General features: G+C 46.0%; 1 protein-coding gene across 1 annotated transcript in view; it reads right to left on the reverse strand.

Moving 5' to 3' along the window:
- ZNF831 (zinc finger protein 831) overlaps nucleotides 1–20948 on the reverse strand; it is a 222945-nt gene that overhangs the window by 193537 nt on the left and 8460 nt on the right. The window contains exon 2 of the mRNA XM_063963143.1: nucleotides 11197–11378. The gene's annotated coding sequence lies outside the window, so the exon portion shown is untranslated. The remainder of the gene's footprint in view (nucleotides 1–11196; nucleotides 11379–20948) is intronic.

Raw genomic sequence — 20948 nt, forward strand, 5'->3', positions numbered from 1 at the left:
AGGTAGATAGCCGGGACAAGTCCTAAGAACCACCCAGTCACGGTGAAATATCAGATATGGGGAACTACAGGACAAGGCACCCAAATCCGACACTCTTCTAGCTGAAGCAATAGCCAGCAGAAACACCACCTTAAGGGAAAGCCACTTGAGGTCAGCAGAACCAAGAGGTTCAAACGGAGACTCTTGTAACGCCTCCAAAACCACCGACAAGTCCCAAGGAGCCACAGGCGGGACATAGGGAGGTTGGATACGCAACACGCCCTGAGTAAAGGTATGCACATCAGGTAAGGTTGCAATTTTCCTCTGAAACCACACCGACGAGGCAGATATTTGAACCTTGAGGGAGGCCAGACGCAGGCCTAAGACCAGGCCCTGCTGAAGAAAAGCCATCAACTTGGCTATACTAAACTTGGAAGCGTCATAATCGTTAGATGCGCACCAAACAAAGTAAGAATGCCAGACACTATAGTAAATCCGAGCCGAAGCCGGTTTCCGGGCCCGCAACATAGTTTGAATGACCGCCTCAGAAAACCCTTTAGCCCTTAAGACGGAAGCTTCAAGAGCCACGCCGTCAAAGACAGCCGGGCTAGGTCCTGGTAGACACAGGGGCCCTGAACGAGGAGGTCTGGGCGTTGTGGAAGTAGAATTGGACGCTCTGACGATAGGCCTTGCAGGTCTGAGAACCAGTGCCGTCTGGGCCACGCTGGAGCTATGAGTAGCAGAATTCCTTTTCCTTGCTTGAACTTCCGAATTACCCTGGGCAGGAGTGACACCGGAGGGAACACGTACGGCAGCCGAAACCTCCACGGTACCGCCAGCGCATCCACGAATGCTGCTTGAGGTTCCCTTGTCCTTGCTCCAAAGACCAAAACCTTGTGATTGTGTCGAGACGCCATCAGATCTACGTCTGGAAGGCCCCACCTTTCCACTAGGAGTTGAAACACTTCAGGATGGAGGCCCCACTCGCTGGCATGCACGTCCTGACGACTGAGACAGTCCGCTTTCCAATTCAGGACTCCCAGAATGAATATTGCCTATATGGCCGGTAGATGGCGTTCTGCCCACTGTAGAATCCGTGAGACTTCCTTCATTGCTAGGCGGCTTCGAGTGCCACCTTGATGATTTATGTAAGCCACTGTGGTGGCATTGTCCGACTGTACTTGAACAGGACGGTTTTGAATTAAATGCTGGGCTAGATTCAAGGCATTGAAGACCGCCCCCACAACTTCAGAATTTTGATCGAAAGGAGGGACTCCTCCTTGGTCCACCGCCCCTGAAGGGAGTGTTGCTCCAGCACTGCGCCCCAACCTCTTAGACTGGCATTTGTCGTCAACAGGACCCAGTCGGATATCCAGAACGGACGGCCCCTGCACAGTTGTTGGTCCCGGAGCCACCAGAGCAGCGACAGACGGACCTCCGGAGTCAATGAGATCATTTGAGACCTGATCCGGTGAGGCAGGCCGTCCCATTTGGCTTGAATCAGCCTCTGGAGAGGGCGAGAGTGAAATTGAGCGTACTCCACCATGTCGAATGCTGACACCATGAGGCCCAGCACCTGCATCGCCGAATGTATCGACACTTGCGGACGAGATAGGAAGCAACGAATCCTGTCCTGAAGTTTCAGGACTTTCTCCTGAGACAGGAACAACCGCTGGTTGTGAGTGTCCAATAGTGCTCCCAGATGCACCATGCTCTGAGCAGGGATCAGGGATGACTTCTTCCAGTTGATGAGCCACCCGTGGGCTTGCAGAAACCGGACCGTCACATCTAGATGACGCAGGAGAAGTTCTGGGGAATTTGCCAGGATTAACAAGTCATCCAAATACGGCAGTATCCTGACCCCTTGACGGCGGAGTACCACTGTCATCACCGCCATGACTTTTGTAAAGACTCGCAGAGCCGTTGTTAAACCAAAAGGTAACGCCCGAAACTGGTAATGGCAGTTCCCAATCGCAAATCTCAGGTATTGCTGATGAGACACTGCTATAGGAATATGCAGGTAAGCATCCTGTATATCCAGGGAGACCATGAAGTCCCCAGGTTCCAAGGCCAGAACTATAGAGCGAAGGGTTTCCATCCGGAACTTGGAAACCTTCACAAACCTGTTCAATGCCTTGAGGTTGAGAATGGGCCGGGAGGACCCATTCGGTTTCGGGACTAGAAACAGCGGAGAATAGTACCCCCAGCCCCTCTGAGCAAGGGGCACCTGTACTACGACACCTGTATCCAGGAGAGTCTGTACAACCGAAAGTAGAGTGTTTGCCTTTGTCTTGTCCAACGGGACATCTGTCTGGCAAAATCGATGAGGGGGTCGGTTTTTGAAGGCTATGGCGTAACCTCGAGTGACGACTTCCCGTACCCAGGCATCTGAAGTGGTCTTCAACCATTCCTGGGTATACCCTAGAAGCCGGCCCCCCACCCTGGGATCCCCCAGAGGGAGGCCCGCCCCATCATGCAGCAGGCTTATCTGTCTTGGAAGCTGGCTGACGGGCCGCCCAGGCTCTTTTGGGCTTAGGCTTACCAGGTTTGGAAGTGCGGGCCTGCTTGTTGTACGCCTGACCTTTTGCTTTACCTGAAGGACGAAAGGGGCGAAAGGAAGTACCTTTAGCCTTCGACACAGAAGGAGCAGTACTTGGCAGACAGGCAGTTTTGGCAGTAGCCAAGTCAGCCACAATCTTATTTAAATCCTCCCCAAACAGAATATCTCCCTTAAAAGGGAATACCTCCAGGGTTTTCCTAGAGTCCAGATCCACAGACCAGGATCTCAGCCACAACTTGTTTAATCACCTTCTGACGCTTGAACCTATCTGGTTTCTTAGGAGGAACGGATGGCTCGGGATCATCCGTAATCTGTAAAATTAACTTAATAGCCTCCAAAAGATCAGGAACATCCACATGTGAACCACCCTCCCCATCAGCCGTATCTGAGTCAGAACCTGTGGGGTCAGTGTAAGTGCCGTTTTCATCCGACGAGGTGTCAGTGACAGCAGTGGATTGTGAGGAGACAAGCGCTCGCTTAGAGGACCCCTTGGACGTAGGCGAGCGACGGTCAGACTTTTTAGTAGTCAGGGACTGGTTCAACTTCTTTAATTGAGCAGATAAATCGTCCGCCCATGGCGGGTTAGCTGCAGGGATCACAAACGGTTGTACTGGCATTGGGGGTCCCATAGGGGGTGTTAGTATATGAACTAGCGTATGCAGAAGCGTGGAGAAAGCGGCCCACGGCGGGTCATTATTTGCCCCCGTTGCCACCGTCCCACTGGGGGGCAAGGAGCCCCCAGAACCAGAGCCCAAAGCTGCTATATTCTCCTCATAGGTATCTGCGGCTTCAGCAACACCGGCAGTGTGTTCAGCCCCAGAACCGTTACCCTCAGAAGCAGACATGATATAACTTGCAGTATCAGGTAACACAGTACAATTTGTCAGCAGCACAATACCTCTAGCCCAAACCCCTGCGCAGTGTAGTCAGCACCAGCAGAGATAAAGGAGAGATATGGTGACTAAATCACAGAGAAAAATACGTAATACAGTATATCTTTGTGAAAATCCTATATTAGATAAAACCTGACGCACCAAGCCCCCTCAGGTTATAGAATATAGGGATAGCATGTTGAGTGAAAGACACGAAATGGACACCACTCAGCTATCAAATGCACACACAAATAGTCACATTTTTTACAATGCAGAGGTTATTACTAACAATAATACTGCACTGAACTAGTTTACACAGCTATATAACAATAGATATAACAGTACACATTAAGAACTGGATGTATATCACAGGGTAATTGTACTAGGAAACCCTGACTAAATGCACTCTTTCTTAACTAACACTAACTAAAAAAGGCAGGAAGAATACATAAGTGTCTTGTAAAGTCACAGCACTGACAACCAGGTGGCTTTACATAGGAGGATTTGCCCAAGCATTCCCAGGAACAGTGACCTGAGGGATAATGGCGCCGCAGACACTGCCGGGGAGTGAGGGAGAGACAGATATGCAGCTCCAGGGCGGGAACATTTTCAGAAAATGACGCCCTGGGGCTGGGGGAGGGGCATTAGGTCCAAGCTCTATCCCCCTGCTGGCAAAACCACCGGGTACTGCGGGCTCTAATAAAACGGTTTATAGAGAAAACCTGACCTGTCCCTTGCCCTGGTGATCATGTGGGATCGCCTGTACTGCCACAGTGTCCACCGCCAGCACGCGCGGCCCGCCTCCCACTGACTGCGCCGGATCGCGATAAAGACGGGGTCCTGCAAGCGGGACCCACTTACCACCTCCCGAAGCGCGGCCACGTGATCCCGGAGAGCCCCCGTCGTGTGTGCCTGACAAGAAGAAAACCGGAGCCTCCTGCTGTAGTTACCCGGCAACCAGGGCTCGAGAGTGTACAGCGCCGCTGGGGAGAGCCGGAGCTGCAGCCGTGAATGTCCACTGACATGTAACACTGCTGCTGCCCTTGAAGTCTTCACTTTTTTCCTCAGAAAAAAAAGCTCTTCTTAGGGCTGCCTGGAGCAGCCCCTCTGTTAAGTGCCTGCTACTGCAGCACCAACTACAAAACTGAGATCCTGTGCAGGGAGGCGTGGTGATATAGGAGGCGGCACTATGCATTCTGGGAACAGTCAAAGCTTTGAGCCTGTTGGTGCCTCGGATCAAGAACCTACTCTACACCCCATTGTCCATTCCTTGTGGAGCCCAGTGTACCCCGCAGCAGAAATGGCGCTGGAACGCTGCTGGGTCCGCTCTGAGGAGAAGCTCCGCCCCCTTAGTGGTGCTGTCTTCTCACTCTACATAGATTATACTGGCCTGAGGTAAAACCTGCTGGCTGAGATCCGCAGACCCCGACAGACTTGTGGACCAGTGTGGGGCTAAGCGCTAGCTCAGGGCGCCCCACACAGCGCAGCACCATGTGCCTCTGAACCGGCTTCACAGGAGCGCAGTTAATACTGATCTCCCTCCCCGCTGCCGCCATCTTCACACCGGCCCCCCGCTTGAAAGGGGGGTCAGTGTCTCACTCACCACTCTTCAGCACTGTAAGGGGTTGGCGGCATGCTGCTGGGGCGAGCGGTCCCCTGTGGTGGAGAACGATCCGACCCCTCTGGAGCTCAGTTTCCAGTCAGAGGAGACAGTGGCTAAGACCCCGCAGGGCGGACACTGCTCCCCCCCTTAGTCCCTCGTTGCAGGCAGGCTGTTGCCAACAGCCTCCTGTAAAAGAATAAACTCTAAAAATAACTTTAACTAGAAAAGCTCTGTAGAGCTCCCCTAGCTGTGTCTGGCTCCTCCGGGCACATTTTCTAAACTGAGACTGGTGGGAGGGGCATAGAGGGAGGAGCCAGCCCACACTCTCAAACTCTTAAAGTGCCAATGGCTCCTGGTGGACCCGTCTATACCCCATGGTACTAATATGGACCCCAGCATCCTCTAGGACAGTGATTTTCAACCTTTTTCAACTCGCGGCACACTGAAAAGTTTTTAAAATTCCCAAGGCACACCATTGTCCCCCACGGGGGAAAAAACCACACACATTGGCTCCCACAGAAAAAAAACAATTATATTGACTGGCCCCCACAGAAAAAAAAAACAATCACATTGCTCCCCATAGTAAAACAATTTCATTGGCTAGCCCCCACAGAAAAAACAATCGCATTGCTCTCTATAGAAAAAAATAACTCACATTGGTCCCTACCTGTCATCTGTAGCGGGACCTCATCAGCTGGGGAGGTACAGTCACACTCGCGCTGCAGAGCATTGAGCAGTGTGTGGGGGGCATGCTGGCTGGCTGGGGGACGGGCATGCAGGCGTGCTGGCTGGCTTGCAGGACTGCAACACAGCATGTGTGACCTATAATGTCACGCTGCTGCGTCTCTATAGGTCACGGCTGCGGCATGCCTGAGCCGCCGGACACGGCTGCGGCAAGCCTGAGCCGCCGTGACACAGTAACCCTGGAACCCACCTGTACACAGTGTGTGACTAGTGTGATGTCAGGCGGTGACAGAGCCCAGCCGCCGCCAAGGTGACCATGCTGAATGGAAGCTGCGTGGATCCCCGGCCGGCCTGGAATGCAGGAAGCTGTCAAGTGGTGGTGCGGCCGCCTGTGTGTGTTGCACAATGCAAGCCCTTCCTGTCATATCAGGCAGCACTTGACTCCTGTGTGTGCTCTTGTCAGGCCAGGACTGCTGCAGAACACGCTGCTGCGTCTCCACAGGTAACGGCCGCGGCGTGAATGAGCTTGCTAAGAGAGCCCAGCGCTACCCGACAGTTCTGTTGAACTGAAGGCAGCTCTGACTCCGCTGACTCCACGGCACACTTGACAACCGCTGGCGGCACACTAGTGTGCCGCGGCACAGCGGTTGAAAAACGCTCTTCTAGGACATAAGAGAAAGGGGGATATTCAATTGTTTGAAAAGTCAGTTGGGTGTCTGTTTTTTCCTATCTAATAGACAGGAAAAAACAGACACCCAACCAACTTTTCAAACATTTAAATTTCCACCATAAAGTGCAGTTTCAGCAAAAAGGAAATGTTCTTACATCCAACTTTACACCAGCCCCTGAGGGTTTACTGCAGGAATGTATTAATCAACAGGTATTTATATAGCGCACACATGTTACACAGCGCTTAACAGAGAACATTTAGTCGTTCACACCAGTCCCTGTCCCAGTGGAGCTTATCATTTTCCCTACCACAGGTACATACGGACACTAGGGTTAATTTTTCTGTCAGAAGCCAATTAACCTGCCAGTATGTTTGTGGATTGTGGGAGCAAACCCACACAAACACATGTAGAACATACAAACTAAACACAGATGGGACCTTGGTGGGAACTGAACCCAGAACCTCAGTGTTGTGAGGCAGCATGCTAATCACTGCATCACTGTGTTGTTCAACAGAGATGGATAAATGTAACAAATATGTTTATCTTTTATTTGATATTTGAAAAATGGATTTCAATGTTTTTTAGAAGTAAAAACAAAGCCTTTTATTCTATCCTTGCTTTAACAGAGCATTCAAAGCTTGATTTTAAAGTCTCTCTGCAGCATTAGTGTACAAAGCACTAAACAGCAACGCTTATCAACACTGGTGGATTTGTGTCCTGAGGATGAAACTGAAGTGAACCCTTTACAGTTGGAACCTCACTTGTAACATAGGGGCAGATGTATTAAACCCATAGCTCATTATGGGGCAGATTTATTAAGCCCGGTGAAGTGATAAAGTGGAAGGTGATAATGCACCAGCCAGTCAACTCCTGTCATTTTTCAAATCCAGACTGTAACTTGACAGTATGGAGCTGATTGGCTTGTGCGTTATCACCTTCCACTTTATCACTTCTCCAGGCTTAATACATCTGCCCCATAATGCTGTATGGACAAATGTGCTGTGGAAAATGACCGCTAGAAGCTGACCAGTTGCTGTGCATATTTCACCAAGGGCCTAATTCATGTCCTGTTGTTGCTGCTGCCCATGTCGTGTGTCGTCGGAAGTAGAACAGCAGCAGACACCAGTTGATTGACATTTGGAGGGCAGCAATAGCCTCTGTTTCTCAAAACTGAGGTGTGTTGGGGGAGTGCCAACGGCAGGCTCTCCATCTCCCAATTAATATTTCCTGCACTCAATGTAGGAGCGGCAGCAGCGTCACGCAGCTGACAGGTGGAGATCTGATGTTGCGCCCTAAGATGCAGCGCGGATCACTAATGCATGTAGGAGGCATCTACTTATACCTGATGTCTCCTGCTGCATACCCATATCTGTGCATCACTGCTGCTTGCTTCCATGTAAGCAACAGCAATGCACCCTCCAACCACATCTGAATCAGGCCCCAGGTTTACACATTAGACCTCTGGCCTCCATGTAGTTGAAGTAGCAATTTCTAAGGCTGAACTAATATCCAAGATAATGAAGACTTTCAAATCAATGGGAACCAGTGGCAATGCAGAAGCCTAGTGTATTGATAGCAGTGGCGTGTGGTGAGGTAGGGCAGGTGAGGCAGAGCCTTTCCAGTCATACTAATGTATATGCTAGAGTGGACTATATGAAGTATATAAAAAATACTAAGACTATATTATAAATATCTTCTTTATACTATTGTAATAATTTTTATAGCCAAAACTCTGGACAGGTGAGGCAGTGCCGCACATCTCTGATCAAAACTCACCAAATTTCCAGCAGTATATACTGCTGCACCTGTGTATAATGCCCACATGTATATACTGCTGCACCTGTGTATAATGCCCACATGTATATACTGCTGCACCTGTGTATAATACCCACATGTATATACTGCTGCACCTGTGTATAATGCCCACATGTATATACTGCTGCACCTGTGTATCCACATGTATATACTGCTGCACCTGTGTATAATGCTCACATGTATATACTGCTGCCCCTGTGTATAATGCCCACATGTATATACTGCTGCACCTGTGTATAATGCCCACATGTATATACTGCTGCACCTGTGTATAATGCCCACAATGGCTTTTCAGTAAGTCTGATAATGTTAGTTTGTGTTATTACTGCATTAGTTTACGTATAAAACACTATATAGAATAATCCCTTTTTGCACCTACCATACAATGACTTTAGATCCCATGAAGTGTCTTTTGTTTTAAAAAAAAGAAAAGCAGGGGACAGCTGGAAATCGTTGTACTCACGAATATGGCAGAAGAGTTCTCCTACACAGTGATATTTGGGCAGGATGTGACACACAGACACGTATTAATTTCCTGAGATGCAATGCACCCTGTACAATACACCTGCAAAATATAGCCTGACAATGTGCAAAAGCCTAGGATAACATTATACCTACATCTTGCTTTTCCACGGTGGATATAAAAGTATGGGAGAAATAAAAATAAAAAAAGTCCCAATAGTTCAGAGACTGATGAACCATCAGATAAACACAAAACAAGAAAACATTTTGCTGAAAGGACCAGCTTCAAAAAGAGGAAGCTGAATACTGCCTTTCAGTTTGTACAATCATGTATCTTGGAAACAGAAACCACTCACTGAGTTAACCCTGTTATTAAACAGAACCTCATATTATGTTTGTACTGTTTGTTCTTTGTCACTAGTTAACTACTTGTATTACCTCACAAATGGCCCTCAAGAGCTTACAATGTTATTAGCCATATTTGTACATGGAGCTAATATACTTACTGTGTAACAGCACTACAGAGGGTGTTTTGATGTATAAAAAGGATTGATTTCTTCTAAACTCACACATAGGGGTCTATGTACTAAGCCTTGGAGAGAGATACAGTATACGGAGATAAAGTACCAGCCAACCAGCTCCTAACTGTCGTTTTTCAAACACAGCCTGTAACAGTTAGCTGATTGGCTGGTACTTTATCTCCATGCACTTTATCTCCCTAAGGCTTAGTATTACAAAAAACACCTTATCCTATAGAGCAGGGGTAAGAAGTACCTCTGATTCTTTTACAAAATGATACTATACTCATTACCACGAATATTCTGTTCTAAATAATTAAAATATCTGTTAGAAAACCTTCATGTAATTACATTTAATCTTGCTATTGGCCCCTCTGTAATTGGCCTCTATAAAAGTAGTGCCTCCTCTACTGAATATTTTCTCCATTGAGCTCTATTTATTGTCTTTTCTCATCTCTCTCTATTATTCTCCCTGTGAGTAGAACCCCTCCACCAATATCCGGTGCTTTGCCCACTCATTCTGCCCAAGGTGTTCCATTCCCCTACCATCATTCTTGTCACTGGACTCTCAGTGTTGTTGCACAGTGACTAACACATTTGTAGAATAGAGACAGGAGAGGGGCAATGCTTCATCTGCTGTCTCTTTATATATCATGCTGTTATTTAGCTACTGCGCTACAGTGATGATATGATGAGTTGCTGGAAAAGATGTGGAAAGGCAAGTGAGGGACCAGGAAGTGAGGAATGAGTCTTGCTTGGTGAGAATCTAGTCCTACTCTAAGTATAATCTATCCCCTCCATCTAGACCTCTTCTCAACATACATTTTCTCCTCTCTACAGTATATTGGACTTGTTTCTGTATAACCTCATATCTTTACAGTGGCAAACGCAGGATTTCTAGAGGGGGGTTTCCAAATACAGTCCACAATCACCCACTCTGCAGAACATTGGAGCAAGTGCGGGAGTCTGGGGGAGTGGTAGAAGATCCTAGTAACGACCCTGGACATTAATGTAAACATTGGTCTTTTTATACACTGGATACTCTATGGAAGACAGTATTAATATTTAACACTATAGTTGGTTTATAGTATAGGATGTATCAAATATTTAAATAATATAAATAAGTGGTCAGGAAAAGGTTAAACATACAATAATAAACACACAAACATAATAGAATCAGTACTGCACTTTCTAAGCACACATTCTCCCACCTCATTTTAAGGCTCCTGCCTCTTCTTCCTTGTAGCTACTCTCTGGTCCAGTGCACTGATTGAGGACTCAGATCCACACACACAGTAAACTTGGTAGAAGAAGCTGCTACCACTGGCCATGTGCAGCAGCTCTGCTCTGTCCCTTAAACTTTATCATGTGGTGGCAGCTCTAGTAATTGCATTACATGGCATTGTTATTGTTGGCAAACACCCCCCTTCCCCCACCCACCACCACCACCACCACTACCCACCCCCTCCCCTTTATTTGTCCTCCTCAAAATATAAACAATCTTCTTTCTATTTGTCCACTTCTCAGTGATACCCATTCTCTATACATTGGCCTCCCTCTGCATATAATCCATCTTCTATTCTTTTTATGACTATTATTATTATTATTATTAAGGTAATACTTAATCTCTCAATTGGACTTGTACTCAATATAAGCACTCTTCTTTATATTGGTCATGATCTCCGCGTTACCCTCCTTTCTCTATGGATGATCCTCTTTATTCTTCTGCTCTGTAACTACACCACTATTAGTCTTTCTCTTATTAAAGCCTCTCCTCTCTCTGTTCTCCTATGAATATAACTTCTTCTTACTGTTGGTCTTCCTCTAAATGTTAATCCCTACTCTCAGAATATAGCATCCTTTTTATACTTCTGTGATTATAACTGTTTCATATATATATATTTATCCTTCTCCCAGTGTTGCTTCTCCCTTTTCTATTCATTGCTGAATATAAGCATTTTTTTCTCTATTGGACCAGTTCTTAATATAATCCCACCCCTTAACATCATTCAGCCCTCTACTTCTTGCTGACCTCTTAAGGGGAAGAGGTCCATTCCACTTGGTTGGTATTGTTCTTGCATTGTATGTCGCTTCTTTTCAACTGCTCGTGTTTTTCATGCAGATCACAGCAATGAGTCAGAAACACCAAACGTGAGCTTGTGACAAGCAGTGGGGGGCGGGCAGCTCTTGTTGTGACTCACAATAATGAAATAGCTGAAAAATGGAATGAAATGTATCTGTAAAAAGCAACTAAGAAATGAGTCATTGATATATAAATCATATACAGAATGTTAACGGATGTGCAAGGCTACATGTTACATTCCAGTTTTACTGTAATTGGTTACATGGTCACCACACAAGTAAACAATTTTAACATACTCTTTGTTTTATCATAGAGAGAGAGGTTACATGGAGCATCATGGCAAGTTATAGGGAAAGGTTATATGGAGTAATAGGAAGAGTTATATGAAAGGTTATATGGAGCAACAGGAGTAGTTATCGAGAGGTTATCATTTATACAGATCAATAGGAGGGGTTATAGGGAGATGTAATAGGAGGAGTAACAGAGAGAGATTATGTATTGCAACTGGAGGAATTATACGTTGGGGTTATATGCAGTAATAGGGGGAGTTATAAGAAAGGTTACATGAAGCAATAGGGGGCGTTCTAGGGAGAGGTTATATGGAACAATAGGAGAAGTTATAGGAAAGGTTATATGGAACAATAGGAGGTGTTGTAGACAGAGGGTATATGGAGCAATAGGAGGATTTATAGGGTGAGGGTATATGGAGCAATAGAAGGAGTTGTAGGTAGAGGGTATATGGAGCAATAGGAAGATTTATAGGGTGAGGGTATATGGAGTAACAGAAGGAGTTGTATGTAGAGGGCATATGGAGCAATAGGAGGATTTATAGGGGCTCATTCCGAGTTGTTCGCTCGTTATTTTTTTCTCGCAACGGAGCGATTAGTCGCTAATGCGCATGCGCAATATCCGCAGTGCGACTGCGCCAAGTAAATTTGCTATGCAGTTAGGTATTTTACTCACGGCATTACGAGGTTTTTTCTTCGTTCAGGTGATCGTAATGTGATTGACAGGAAGTGGGTGTTTCTGGGCGGAAACTGGCCGTTTTATGGGTGTGTGCGAAAAAACGCTGCCGTTTCTGGGAAAAACGCGGGAGTGGCTGGAGAAACGGAGGAGTGTCTGGGCGAACGCTGGGTTTGTTTGTGACGTCAAACCAGGAACGAAACTGACTGAACTGATCGCAGATGCCGAGTAAGTCTGGAGCTACTCAGAAACTGCTAAGAAGTGTCTATTCGCAATTCTGCTAATCTTTCGTTCGCAATTTTGATAAGCTAAGATTCACTCCCAGTAGGCGGCGGCTTAGCGTGTGCAAAGCTGCTAAAAGCAGCTTGCGTGCGAACAACTCGGAATGACCCCCATAGGGTGAGGGTATATGGAGCAATAGGAGGAGTTGTAGGGAGAGGGTATATGGAGTAATAGAAGGAGTTGTAGGTAGAGGGTATATGGAGCAATAGGAGGATTTATAGGGCGAGGGTATATGGAGCAATAGAAGGAGTTGTAGGTAGAGGGTATATGGAGCAATAGGAGGATTTATAGGGCGAGGGTATATGGAGCAATAGAAGGAGTTGTAGGTAGAGGGCATATGGAGCAATAGGAGGATTTATAGGGTGAGGGTATATGGAGCAATAGGAGGAGTTGTAGGGAGAGGGTATATGGAGCAATAGGACAAGTTATACGAAAGGTTATATTGCGTAATAGGAAAAGTTATAGGAAAGGGTATATGGAGTAATAGGAAAAGTTATAGGAAAGGGCATATGGAGCAATAGGATGAGTTGTAGGGAGAGGTTATATGGAGCAATAGGACAAGTAATACGAAAGGTTATATGGAGTAATAGGAAAAGTTATAGGAAAGGGTATATGGAGTAATAGGAAAAGTTATAGGAAAGGGCATATGGAGCAATAGGAGGAATTATAGAGCGAGGGTATATGAAGCAATAGGAGGATTTATAGGAAGAGGGTGTTTGGAGCACTAGGAGAAGTTATAGGAAAGGTTATATGGAGCAATAGGGGGAGTAGTAGGGAGAGGGTATATGAAGCAATAGGAATAGTTATAGGGAGAGGGTGTATGAAGCAATTGGAATGTTATAGGGATATGGTATGGAGCAATAGGAGGAGTTATAGGGAGATGCTATATGGAACAATAGTAGCAGCTATAGGGAGAGGGTATATGGAGCAATGGGAAATCTGTACCAGCTGTGTTCCATATACCACCTATGACTAGAGACCTTATTTAACCTTCTAGTTTCCACAATAGGGCCCAGATTTCTACCTTGGGCCCTACTTTGAATTCAGACTAATCACAAACAATGACCAAGTGGTTCTCAACCTCAACCCATAAGTTTTCCCAACAGGTCATGTTTTGAGGCTTTTGTGGAAGTAGGTGGGATAATTATTGGCCCGGCAAAATAGTCTGACTCACCTGTGCATGATTAAGAGATCCACAAAACATGACCTGTTGGTACATCGGGACTGGCGTTGAGATCCCCTAGTCCAGAATATGGAAGCCACAATAAATCGTATATTAACTCTAGGAAAGTACTATTACCTTTTTTTCTGAGTACCATACCATTGTATATACATTACATAGAATTATCATATATGCTTAGGTATTTAGAGGCCTATTTATTAACATTATTTAAAAATTTTGAAAAAGTGTGTTTCACACCCTTTTCACATTATTTTAGTATTACCCCATTGTATTAAAGGGCATTTGGAGCAGTTTCGCTGCAGGCTGCCGGGCGCCGGGTCCTCCATGTGCTGCGCTGTGACCTCTCGTGCAGTAATGTGACACACCAAATGGCAGCTCACTTTACAGCTCCGCAGTCACAGCAGCGCACAGCATCTGGTGCCCGACAGCCCTGCAGGAGCAGCAATCACCGACTCCCTAGACTGGTAAGCATATTTACCATGTGGGGGAGTAGTCGTGACGGGGGCTCAACCTGGCAGCTGCGGTAGCGACGATGTTGGCGGTAGCGGCACATAGGCAGCAGGACATTGGGGTATTTTTCCTGAAAAATACCCTGATGATGCTGCGGTGTGTCATCACAGGAACAGAGCTTGCTCGCAAGCTCTGTCCCAGCATGTTATAACTGATACATCTGTGCGATGTAATCAATTATCGCAGTGCGAATATGGGCGATTTATCACTTCACATCCACATACTTGGATGCGGATGGTGATAAATAGGCCCCTTAGGCTAGATTTGGTAGATCAGAGTTTCCCAAACGCTTGCATTACAGTACAGGTTTTAAGGATATGCTGTGCTCATCCCAACCTCAACTAAAATCTGTAATCTCTCTCTGTCTACTGGTATCTTTCTTTCTCTGTATAAGCGTGTACTGATTACTTCCATTCTGAAAAAAAAAACTCTGACCCTAACTACCTCTCAAACTACCGTCCCATCTCTCACACTTTCTTAACTCACACAGCCTACTGGACCCACTTCAGACAGGATTTCGTGGCCAACACTCCACAGAGACAACACTGACTAAGGTAGTGAATGATTTGGTCACTGCTAAATCTAAAGGTCATTACTCACTACTTATTCTCCTTGATCTCTCTGCTGCTTTTGACACTGTTGACCACTCCCTTCTCATACAAACACTACAATCCCTAGGTCTTCAGGACACAGCCCTTTCTTGGTTCTCATCCTACTTATCTAATCGCTCCTTCAGTGTTCGTTTCTCTGATTCCACCTCCTCTTCACTATCTTTTTCAGTTGGAGTACCGCAAGGCTCAGTCTAAGGTCCTCTGCTTTTCTCTATCTATACCACATCTCTTGGCAAACTAATCAACTCTTTCGGATTTCAGTATGCAGATGATACTCAAATCTACCTCAAATCTACCTATCCTCCCCAGATTTGTCACCATCTGTATTGGGCCGTGTCACTGAATGCCTTTCTGCCATTTCATCTTGGATGACATCTCGCCACCTCAAACTTAATATTTCCAAAACAGAATTAATTATATTTCCACCGGCCAATAGTAGTTACCAACCTGATATCTCTATCACTGTTGATAACTCAGCAATCATCTCTACCCCACAAGCTCACTGCCTAGATGTCATTCTTGATTCTGAACTGTCCTTTGATCCCCACATTCAATCTGTCTCAAGATCATGTTACATACATCTCAGAAACATATTCAAAATACGACCATATCTTACACAAGACACAGCAAAAACTCTAATCCATGCTCTCGTTATCTCCCGCATTGATTATTGTAATAGTCTCCTGACTGGTCTTCCCAAACATAGGCCCTCACCATTACAATCCATTTTGAATGCAGCTGCGAGGCTACCCTTCCTCGCTAGACGTTCATCGTCTGCAGATCCGCTCTGTCAGTCCGTCCATTGGTTACGGGTATTCTACCGTATTAAATATAAAATACTTTTACTTACATACAAGGCTATTAACAAAACTGCACCAACATACATCTCTTTACTCATCTCAAAATAGCTCCCTACCCGACCTCTCCGCTCTGCACAAGATCTGCGTCTCTCATCCACATGCATTACTTGTTCCCACTCAAAATTACAGGACTTTATCCGGGCTTCACCCACTCTGTGGAATGCCCTCCCACGCACAATAAGACTCACCTCTAGTCTCCAAACCTTTAAACGTTCCCTGAAAACTCACCTCTTCAGACATGCCTATCAAATTGCAGACCCACCCACATAACCTTCAGTGCTTCCCTATCTAATTACATCCTCTCTGTACAGTACACATAACATCACATATCTTGTCTTTCTTTACTCTCACACCCTACTGACCCTTGGCCAACATTGCTGGGTGATCATATCATACAACCCATTAAGAACCTAGCAATCTGGTGGACCATTATGCAATAGGTAGCATCTATCCTTGTGTATCAATGCCTATTTCCCTTCCTATCTCTATGTCTGTCTGTTTTTACCCAGTTTTGTTCTATTACTGTTGTTCTAATTGTAAAGCGCAACGGAATATGGTGCGCTATATAGGAAACTGTTAATAAATAAATAATAAATAATAAGGATATCCATGCTTGAGCACAGGTGACTTAATGAGTACCTCAGTCAATACGATTTAACTATCTGGCCTAAGATATCCTCAAAACTTGGACTATAAATGGTGGGATTTGGGAAACACTGGGGTAGGTGGTTCTTAAAATTTGTAAACTGTCCAGTAGTATTAAATATACTATTATACTACTAGTAAAATACTATTATATTTTCATCATAACAGATAGGGCGGGATTCATTTATTTTCACCCCTTTCCACACTCGTTCTGTTTCTGCCCTCAGGAACGTTGTATCATTATTTCAGCTCGCTACCCCCGGAGTAGCGAGGCACCCAACCCTTTACACAGCTAAACCTGATTACTATGGGCGCAATATGCGCGATAACGGAGATCATTTTAGAAAGGAAATTGGGCGTGATATATCATTTGAATCTCACCCATAGACTTGAAATAATATCCTTAAAACCTGAACTGTAATGGCGGAGTTTGGAAAACTCTGGTGTAAATGGTTATATGCTTAGGCTTGAAATAATACATGCTAAAGCTAGTCAGGTTAGGATACCCAGACTGACAAAATATAACCAATGTTATCAATGTCAATGAAGTATTATCTCGTATCACTGATGTTGGCTGCTTGCTTTGTTAGGGGAGTATTCAATCGGACACAAAAACCCTTTTTCACATGAAAAACAGGATTTTATTGTAATTCTTGAAAAGGGACCTATTCAATTATACACATGTGATAATTCTCCATAGGTTTTATCACAAATTTCTTTTCACCATCTCTGAGCAAGTGAAAAGTTGACTAATTAGACACTTAAAAGTTTTCAATTATTTTTAATTGGCCAATAATATCATGTAATTTTTAGGTGATAAAGTGCAAAATGATGTAAATAGGAGGAACAAGGTATGGGTCAGGTACAGTATACTGGGGTGCTTTATGAGTTGGACAAGTGTTTTTAGGCTTTCAGGTGGGAGTAATCATTTTTTTTATTTTAAAGTTGCTTAAAATTACCCAAATATATACTTATACCCATTTTTACGTACCCGTTATTTAATTTGAGCACTTACTTTGCTGAAAAGCGCTTGCTTTCAATCATTGTTTCACTTTTTTTGAAAAATGCATACAACAGCTATTTGTCTCCATTTAAGTACACCAGATACTTTTATTATGACCACTAATACACTTCTATATTGTTATTTTATATTATTTTGGATTTTTTGCAGATTTCCCCATTTTCACCTACACTTTACTCTGGTTTCCCCACCAACAATTATTGTGCAAATCGTGTTTTCACACATTTGCCATTTGATAGGATAAAAAACGGGAGCGTGTAAACTGGAAAAAAGCCACTTTTGATGCGATAGATGCGAAAAGTGTATTCATAATAAATGATATACCCCTTTGTAGCCTCTCTAGATATTCTACAGTGGTCCTGTTTATGTAACACATTCAGACACTGTGTCCATAATGTATATCAGATTTACACATGCTGAATTTGTCACTTTCCAAAAGGGCATGGATAGTATAGACATTGGGCCTAATTCGGACCTGGTCACACGCAGGCTATATTGTCCAGGTAATCACCGCCTACAGGGGAGGGGGTAATCGCTGTGCAGGGGTGCGATCGGCTGTGCAGTCATCTGCACAAAAAAAGTTTGTGCAGTTTCTGCACAGCCCAGGACTTACTCAGGTGCTGCGACGATCCGGGATGTTGCTGACATCAGGAACCCTCCCTGGAAACATCTGGGCACGCCTGCATTTTTCTGGACACTCCCAGAAAACGGTGAGTTGCCGCCCACGAACGCCTTCTGTCTGTCAATCTTCTTGCTACTGCCGGTGCGATCGCTTTCTTCGTAGGATTCGTCACTGCCCGACGACGGCCATCGCCGACGGCTGACGCACCTGCGCATTTCGTGTCACACACATTCGCAGTTCAGACACGATCACACGGCTGCGAAAAATGCAGCGTGCAATCGGGTCTGAATGACTCCCATAGAAGCTTTTCAAAGCCGCCACATCTTCAGTGGTTTCAGCCACTGGATATGAAGAAGCAATAACATTCAATACAAAGCATGTCTGGATTTGTATTTAAAATAATTTCACCAGTAAATTCAGTGTCTGAAACCTCTGCATGGTAAGTTTACCCGTAAAATCCATGAGGATTCCAAAGACTACCTACACCCCCAACTGGCACTACTAGAACTTACCATCAACACTAAAAGAACATGCAAGTGTGATGTTTTACTCCCTTTTTAAGAGATTCTTATACCCCTTTTACACCGAGCTTTTGACCCAGGTTATTGCTGGGTCTACCAGAGATGGACCCAGGTAAAGATACAGTGTAATACCCCTTTCACACCGCCAATGCCGGATCCCACCCGGAAATTGGAAATGGGTCCTTCCTGGGTGGGATCCGGCATTGGACGCTGCTGGCTTCCCTGACCTGGCAATATGCCGGGCGGGTTGCCATAGTAGCGGGGGGCGGAGCCGGCAGCGGGGGAGGAGGTGTTGCTGGGAGATGAGATCATCTCCGCGCCTCCTCTCCCTGTTGTAGTAAACGGGTCCCGGGTCGCATCCACCCGGGAGCCCTTTTACACTGCCATTGACCCAGTATTCAACCCAGGTATAACACTGCTTTATTCCCGGGTTGAATTGCCGGGTCAGGCGACCCAGGATTTCCGACATGGCGCTTTCACACCGCACGCTGACCCGTGTTGACCCGGCAATATGCCGGGTTGATACCGGGTTATTTGTGCGGTGTGAAAGGGGTATAAACAACTCGACCCAGGTTATCCGACCCAGGTTATGCTTAAAAGCTGCTGATTGCCTGTGTATGCAGAGGTCCATCTCAAGGGAGGGTCTGTGAGTGACATGCAGGGCATACCCGGGTTCAGTGTAATCAGTAGCGGATCTTGATATGGGCACACAGGATTTTTGCCTGGGGCGCAGCCTTCCGGAGGGTGCTGCCGCCATCCGGAGGGTGACGCTGCCATCCGGAGGGCGCTGCCGCCGTGGCAAGATCCGCTACTGGTGGTGCCCCCCCGGTGCTGTGCGGTGCTGACTGTGCGGTGAGCGATAAAGTCATTGCGCGCCGGACTGCATTGTGGGAGCGGCACATGGACACTAGAGGTCATGATTGACCTCTAGTGTCTATGCTGTGCTAAGGGGAGAGACGTCATCATGTCTCTCCCATAGATCAGAGGAGCGGTGCCAGCGGGCGGATATGGAGGGCAGCAGCAGTCGGGAATCAGGAGCGGGGATTGTAAGTATTAATTATTATTATTTTTTTTTATTTGTAAGCGGCACAACTCTACTGGGGGCAACACTGGGGGCACAAACTAGGGGGCACAACTCTACTGGGGGCAATACTACTGGGGGCACAAACTAGGGGGCACAACAACTCTACTGGGGGGCAATACTACTGGGGGCATAGCTGACCATGCCCCTTCATGAAGCCATGCCCCTATTTTTTTGCCCGGGGCTCCACAAGGGCTAGATCTGGCCCTGAGTGTAATACCCCTTTCACACCGCACAAATAACCTGATATCGACCCGGCATAATGCCGGGTCAACACGGGTCGTGTGCGGTGTGAAAGCGCCATGGTCGAAATCCCGGGTCGCCTGTCCCAGTAATTCCAACCCGGGAATAAAGCAGTGTTATTCCCGGGTTGAATACCGGGTCAGGGGCAGCGTGAATGGGCTCCTGGGTCGATGTGACCGGGGACACGTTCACTACATAGGGAGAGGCGGCACAGAGGTGAGCTCATCCCCTAGTGCCGGCTCCGCTCCCCACCGATATGGCAACTGGCCCGGCATATTGCCGGGTCGGGAAGCTGCCTGTCAGGGTCCAATGCCGGATCCCACCGGGGAAGGACCCGTTTCCAATTCCTGGGTGGGATCCGGCATTGGCAGTGTGAAAGGGGTATAAATGGGACTGACCCGGGAATAACCCGGGTCCAATGTTCAGTGTATAAAGGGTCTGACCCTGGTCTGAGAACTGTGTCCAGAAACCTGGGTCGAACCTGGGTTTTTTGTGTAAAAGTGGTATTATTAGCTCTAGAAGGAACCAATAGTGTATGACCAAACATGTAATTGGAAATATAATAGAAGTTAAAAGTTGCAATTTACTTTTTAGCAATTTGTATCGATATAGAAAATACAGCCAGGCACTGCATGAAGAACAGAAGCCGTCATCACTAGTCTAGCCTTTTGTTTTTCACATGTTCCATTTCTAACACCCTAACACCCAGGTATGATCTATTCTAAATTATTGTTTTATAGAATTATTGCTGTGTTGTTATAGAGATGGTTATGGGTTTGCAAAAGCTGCTCTTCTGCATCACATATTTTCCCATTTCAATAAAATCAATTTATTTTACAGGTGTATATGTGTGGATCATATTCTGCACATGTTGCAGTAGATTTTATTGATGCCAGTAGTTTTCCCAGATACACTAAAGGGGGTACACACAGAGAGATCACGGCTTAAATTCAAAGCAATCTGACCAGATTGCTTAGAAGTTAAGCATGGATCTCTCCGTGTGTATGCCCCACATCGATAGCGATGCGCGTCCCCGCACATCACTATCGCCGGTACTATATTACAGGCACAATCTAGTACATCGCTTACATCCCGTTGGGTGAAATGAGCGCCAACCCCCCCCCCCCCCCCTTTCCCTTTCCCCCGTCACCCCCCACCC

Source organism: Pseudophryne corroboree, chromosome 3, assembly GCF_028390025.1.
Source record: "Pseudophryne corroboree isolate aPseCor3 chromosome 3, aPseCor3.hap2, whole genome shotgun sequence".
Classification (NCBI taxonomy): Eukaryota; Metazoa; Chordata; class Amphibia; order Anura; family Myobatrachidae; genus Pseudophryne; species Pseudophryne corroboree.